The sequence below is a fragment of the Mus musculus genome, chromosome 19 (genome assembly GCF_000001635.26).
Source record: "Mus musculus strain C57BL/6J chromosome 19, GRCm38.p6 C57BL/6J".
Classification (NCBI taxonomy): domain Eukaryota; kingdom Metazoa; phylum Chordata; class Mammalia; order Rodentia; family Muridae; genus Mus; species Mus musculus.
Window position 1 is genome coordinate 4205015 of NC_000085.6, and position 6991 is coordinate 4212005.

A 6991-nucleotide genomic window follows, 5' to 3' on the forward strand; every position below is an offset into this window, starting at 1 on the left:
CCTCAGAGGCATCCTCTTGCCGGGACCCAATTCCTTCTAGAACCACTTCCCCCTAGCTGTTTAGGGCTGAATCACATCACAGGGAGCCCAAAGCTGGGACTTGGTGCTCAGCCATCCACTGCATCAACACATACAGCACACATTGGGTGCAATTTTCCAAGTTTGGAACAGAGACAAGATAAAGCTCCCTGATCTCCGAGTATGGTGTGTAGGTGCTACAGGGAGGACAAAAGGATACTGGGAGAGGAGAGGGGAGGGGAATGCTGGGAGAAGAGAGCCTCCTCTAGAACAGCATGTCCAGGTAGGGCATTTGCCTGAAGACCTGAGGAAGGGAGCTACAAAGTGAGAGCCACGGCTCTGGGGCTGGGTTGGGAGGGTCACACAGGGCAGCTGACAAAGAACAAGGCACTACAAGTCATTGTGAAGCTGCACCTTGGGGAAAGGCAGGAATCTATGGCTCTGGGAATATGCTGTCACGTGGGAGTTTTGACAAACTGGCGTAAATAGCAGAAGTGCAGAAGAGTTTGGAGAGTTGGGGTTCACCTGGGTTTGTCTTGGTATAGGCTGTAGATACGGCATTTGTGTGCTTACTCTGGGGTAACCAAGTAGACATGGCAGCTCTGAGATGTTGGGGCACTAGGAAGGGAGAACACCATTTGGCCTGCCTGTGACGCACGTGTAGCACACCAGGTGCTGCCAGCCCCCGCTGCCAAGCCCTGCCCAGGGTTTCTTGTTACCTGGCATCTGCCCCATCAATCAGAGCGATGTTTGGCACGTACCATTAGTTTGATGAATCTATGCTGAATAAGTGAAGAACAAAGATTCAGAACCTTTGCAAGACTTGAATTCTGGCTCCATCCAAAGTTGTGTGAAAATGGGCATTAGGCTGGTGGGTTTTTTCTTCTTCTTAGAGGTGGGGTTTCTCTGTGTAGCCCTGGCTGTCCTGGAACTCACGCTGTAGACCAGGCTGGCCTCGAACTCAGAAATCCGCCTGCCTCTACCTCCCAAGTGCTGGGATTAAAGGCGTGCGCCACCACTGCCCAGCTAGGCTGGTGCTCTTAAAGTCTGAATTTTCTAATGTATAGACTGGAGGTACTCAGGGTCACTCCTTTGATGAGCTACCGTGAAAGTTTATTTAGTTCATGTGTACAAAGCTCTTTCAATCTGCTATTGCAATGATGGTATCCTATCTGCTCAAACTGTGTAGTCCATCCTTACTGTAGCCTAAGAATCAGAGAGGGCAACAGAGCAGACCATCAGATTAGTCCAGGATGAAGGGATCCTGGAGGAAAGTCTCCCCAGGAGAAGGTACAGAGAAAGGCATGGAGCCCACAGGCTGGAGAACCTTCTATGACTGTGTCTGGGACAGGAGGAAGAAGCAGCCCTTGAGAGCAGCTAAGAAAGCAGGCTGCTGCTCTTTTGAGCCACTATGTGGTCCTTCCATTCTGGGTTTTCGCTGGTCCTGAGCCCCCAGAGCAGGCAGGATGGTAGTGCTTATGTCTTTCAGGGTCTTCTGGAGGTTCCCATGGGATAAAGATATGGCCACACTCTAGACACACAGACACAGTGCACACACGAGGGACCAGGACTTTTCAGTCTGCAGGGCTGGAGGTAGAGGGAAGAAGGAATGGAATTTTTCAAACCCACAGGGGGATGGAAAGGGGGAAGCTCAGCTTGTTCACCAAAACCTGGCATGCTGGAGTTACAGGGCCCCCTTGGAGTGCAAGTGAGGTAAGTTTAGGACAAATCAAAGGCAGCATGCTTCACCCAGCAGGGGAGGACAGCGATGGAACTCATTACCCCAAGATGTGGTCCCGGTTGGAAATATAAATAGCTTCACAAAAGGTTTAGATAAATCCACGGATGACAGCTCCATTCATGAGTTAGAAGGGAAAAGAGGCTGTTTGGGGGCCCCCTGGGCAGGCATCAGGGAGGCAACCTGACCTCCCTAAAGACCACCCCTTGGGGGTCCTGTTAAAGACAATACCATTGCCACAGGAATTCCAGAAGGTGACAGAGTTTCTGTGGACCAGGATATGGCCCGAGTCCCCTGTCTCCTGAATGTTCCCTACACTTAACCAGCCACCGCTGGGGAGACATGGACATCAACCAGCTCTAGGGAAAGCAGGTTGGCCAGGCTGTCCCCCTATGGGACCAGCAGAGGGAGACAGACACCACATCCAGTCCCAGATCCCAGGGCAAATCCAGGGTGGCTGGCCTGACCCTGGGTCAAGCATGCATCTGTGGGTACCAGTCTTGATTCCTGTCTTATTTTAGGTCCCATAAGAGGAAACAAGGCAAAAAAGGTGTCATTCCAAGGTTTTCTTGTGGACATGAAGGAGCTTTCAGGATATAGAGACAGAATGGGGAAGGATCACAGATTAAAAGCAGGGTTGCTTTAGAGCTAAGTTGCCTGCCTCTATGATCTTAAGCAAGTTGTACAATTTGTGCTTTGGATTCCCATGTGATAAGGTGGCACCTGCAATAGCACCCGCCTCAGGTGGGCTGTGTGAGACTGTCCGTGGGGAGGATTTAATTTTTAATGTGTAATTAATTAATTTTTTTTTTTTTTTTTTTTTGCACTTCCAGGCAGGTAAGTAAGCAGCAGCGGCATGTGGGAGACTAGAGGATTCTTGAATCTCCTTGGAGCTCTGCAATTTGCAAAGCCTTTGCTTCACTGTTTCATGTGAGCCTCACCACAACTCTGAGGATTTTGTGAGGTGGAGAGGGTCACTTGTAGCTGGTGGATCTGGGCCTCCACTCTACCCAGTGCAGAGGATAGAACTCAGAACCCTGCTTGTGCATGCTCAGCCACTGCAAATCCCAGTCTGGAATTTCTGATAACAAACCCCCTGATGGATCGATCTGTCCAGAGTCCTTGTTGGGTCAGAGGTTGAGGAAAGGCTGGTTCCGGGCACTCTGGTCTGCGCTGAAGCATCCTAGCAAGCTGCCCACATGTCTAGTCAGTATTAAAGTCACCTTTCCATGTGGCCCTGGAAGGCAGGCTGTGTCTAGGTCTACATTTGACTCAGCAGCTGTTTCGGGAAGCCTTTGGGAGGTAACAGGACTGCACAGACATGGGTACCAGTTCCTCCCAGCTCTATACTCTTCTGTTGGCCATGCAATTCTCTCTGACCAGTCAGGGGGGTCGCCCTTGACCCTCAAGCCTCGCCATGCCCTCAGCCCCTGTTTCACTATCACTGTTCTGTTCTGGGACAGGAAGGCTCTGAGAGCCCTGACTCACACACAGTGCCTCTGCCTCCTCAGTGCGGGATGAACTGTGTTCCTCACTGTTGTTATGTTGTTGACTCTGTTTGTTTGTCTGCAGTGCTGGGGACCAGACTCAGGGCCTCATGGACCAGGGGAGCACTCTGCCGCCGAGCTCCCCCCAGCTCCAGTTCCTATTGTATTTATGCAGACCCCTCGATTAGGAACCACCAGGGGAGCACTCTGCCGCCGAGCTCCCCCCAGCTCCAGTTCCTATTGTATTTATGCAGACCCCTCGATTAGGAACCACTAGCTGCTACTATCATGTTACCACCATCCCTGTCTAGAAAAAGAGGACATGAAGGAGTTGGAGGAGACGGTGACTTGCCCAAGGCCACTTGGTAGAGGAGGAACATACCCTCTCCTCTGTCACTAAGCAAGCATCTTTATCATCGGTTCATCATTGACCCTTGGCCTGGACAGCATGGAGAGGCCTGAAAAGAGGATAGTGGGGAGAAAGGAGGGGAGAAGGCGGGCGGGAGGAGCCAGCAGTGACTCAGCAGGGCAGGATAAGGATCTCCCAGCCCAGGGAGAGGTAACCCCACTTCTCTGCCAGGGGAGACAGAGTCACAGAGCCTGCAGCATGGGTTGGCCAGGGCAATGGAACATCCTGGGAGAATGGCAAGGACAACTCCTGGCAGGCAAAGGGGAAGTCAGGCACCTGGGCCTCGGTGTCTCCTCTGCCCGTGTCTGCCCACACCCATCACCCATCACCCTATGCATGACAGAGAAAGCCATGGTGGGGTAGAGGGGAGACAGCAACAGAACCAAATCGCCAGTACAGGTGCGGTTCAGCTTCCTTCCAGCTCCAAGGGGGAAGTAGGGTGGGGTGTCTTGAGCTGGGCCAGGTGTGGGTGGGGGAGCAAGGGCAGGGCAGGGAAGTTGCTGAGGTGAGAGGAGCCCTCTGCCCCTGGGGTTTCCGCTGACATCAGGGCCAGCTCAGGGTGAGGCAGGGCCCTCTGGGCTGGAGTGTGTTGGAGAAAAAGGGAAACTGCCAGCTCTCCTATGCTCAGCCTTCTCCTCCTTCCCTCCTCTCACCACTACAGGAGTTTTTGGTACACCCTGCAGAACACTTCCAAAAGGTATCTGGGATTGGGCCCCTGAAGCCATCTAGGGAATGTCTTTGTGACCAGTGAAGAAGGAAGCCCCTGTCCTGCTGCTTTGGTAGATGACTTCAAACCCCCACTTTAATGCTCATTGTGTGGATCCAAGCTCCCTACTAACAGAATCCAGAATCTAGCTGAGGTTGTCAGTGTTCTTAGAATCTGGCCTCTCTTGGACACAGGAGGGTGATGCCACATGTGGCAGAGGAGCCAGGATTCTACTACTCCAATGCTAGAATAATCTGTAAATGTCTCAAGGAACACCTTGGTATCTTTTTTTTTTTTAAGATTTATTTATTATTATACATAAATTCACTGTAGCTGACTTCAGACATACCAGAAGAGGGCGTCAGAACTCATTATGGGTGGTTGTGAGCCACCATGTGGTTGCTGGGATTTTGAACTCAGGACCTTTGGAAGAGCAGTCAGTGCCCCTACCCACTGAGCCATCTTACCAGCCCACACCTTGGTATCTTGAACGGACCCCCCCCCCCGCCCCCCGTGCCCATAGCCACAGACCTCATACTCCCCGGACACAAAATGTGCTCTCAACCTCTTCTCTGTGGATTCCTCTCAAGGCAGTCCCCAGGTTGGTACCTGCATGGTGTAGTCAAACGGCCATAGTCCCTAAGGTCAGACAATGCTGGGTCCTTACCCCTGCTCTACCATGCAGTCTGGTGGGCTATGGTGCAGTGATTTCACCTGCTTCCTCCTCACTTAAGGAAAAGGACAGCATCTGTCTCATAGGGTTCCTGCAAAGGTAAGATGGAAGGGACAAAGATGGACCCGAAGAGGACTACTGCTGCTGAGGAAAAGGGAGCTTGGTGTTTTAAAAAGCTGTGATAATCTTTAAGCCAAATAACCATTAAGAAGAGAAGTTTTAGCAGAGGAAGGTAGATCTGAATTTCTGAGTTTGAAGACAGCCTGGTCTACAAAGTGAGTTCCAGGACAGCCAGGACTACACAGAGAAACCCTGTCTCAAACAAACAACAGAACACACATACACAAAAAACAGAAAACAAAACAAAACAGGGGACAAAGAGGAGACTTGCTGGCCTGGGGGCTGAGGTTCCTCCCACAGCCCCTTAAGGCTCCTATGTTTTTCCTCAGTAACTGGCATGGAAGAGGCCCTCAGGAAAATGTCTAGTGACAAATGAATTAAAAACAGTCTCTACACCCTCTGTGGACTGTCCAAGCCCTTCCTGATCACCTGTCAAGAGGAGACCAGATTAGAGGTTTCCCTAGTTCACGAACTGGGACCTCATTAGGCCAGGACCCTGTCAATGCCAATAGCAAATATAGTATTTTGTGGTACCTAGAGATCTCTTTCCCATGACAGTTATAAAACAAAAGAAGATAGGGAGTGAGAGGGAAAGGAGAAAGGGGTTGGATTACAGTCAGTCCCTAAGCTAACGCCCAGTTACTTTTAGTCCTTCCCTGGAGGGCAGTTTGATTGCCAACTCTGCCCCTCCCTCACCCATCACATTTCTTGGGTCTACTTGCCATCTTCCAGTGGCCTGCTATCTGGAAGGTCAAAGGAGGTGGCAAGCTAGCATCCCAATCAAACTTTAACTCACTGAATACTGGAAGAGGAGAGTAGCCATGGTTAAACCTTCCTGTACCTTGGCCAACTGGAACCCAGGTCCCTGAGTCCCAGCCTCACCCTCCACCCTGCCTGCTGCTCTTGGAGCTGCGTGGCTGGTGCCCAACAGTCTCTCCCACTGTGGCTGAGTAATGGCATTTAATAAGTGTCCCGAAGCCGGGCAGTGGTGGCGCATGCCTTTAATCCCAGCACTTGGGAGGCAGAGGCAGGCAGATTTCTGAGTTCAAGGCCAGCCTGGTCTACAGAGTGAGTTCCAGGACAGCCAGGACTATACAGAGAAACCCTGACACCAAAAAAAAAAAAAAAAAAAAAAAAAAAAAAATCCTCAAACCCAAATTCTTGAAGGCAATATTGGGATTTCATCTTGTTTGTTACGAGACAGGGTATCCCAACAGAAGCTGCGAAAGCAGCCTAACAGGACAAAGGGGATGATTCTCTCTTCATGAGGATGCTTTCTGGAGCTGGGGGCACGTATCTAGTTTCTCCTGTAGCCTCTCCCCTACCCCCACTCCCACTCCTAGCTTGTTGGAGTTGGAAGGGCCCTGCCTAGGTTCTGAGAGCCAGCACGGGTAAGGAAGGGAGGACAGGCACTTCACTAGCTCTTTAGCTGGAAACCAGAAGACAGCACCTGTCCCGCCCCACCCTGCTCCACAGAAACCCTGGGGGGGCTCTCCTGATTCACTTTCCTTTCTTCCTTCTCCCCCAAATTCCAGCAGCCCACCCCTATTGGGGATTTGGCAGGAGGTGAAGTCTTTACTCTGTCCCCCACCCCACCCCACCTGGCAGCTTCTTGCTTGGTGCCTTTGCCCAGACATGGCAGAGGGGCACCGGCAGCTTGGAGATGGAGCTGATTTTCCCTTTGGCACTGTAGAGTTGGGGGGTGGCCCTCACTGGGTGATGGGAGAGGGCAGAGAGGCAAGTCCAGACATGGGGCTAAGGGAGAATTTGACTTTCTTAGAATATGGGGTCACTACATTAAGAATCAGAAGGCAAAGAGGGTGCCCCAGGAGCCATGTGT

The 6991-nt window shown here is 51.5% G+C and overlaps 1 long non-coding RNA gene across 1 annotated transcript in view; it reads right to left on the minus strand.

Moving 5' to 3' along the window:
* Window positions 1–234: 234 nt before the first annotated feature.
* The window catches only part of LOC102631992, a 52457-nt gene continuing 45700 nt past the window's right edge, over window positions 235–6991 (minus strand). Inside the window, exon 4 of the long non-coding RNA XR_003952884.1 lies at window positions 235–5122. This is a non-coding gene — a long non-coding RNA (uncharacterized LOC102631992). The remainder of the gene's footprint in view (window positions 5123–6991) is intronic.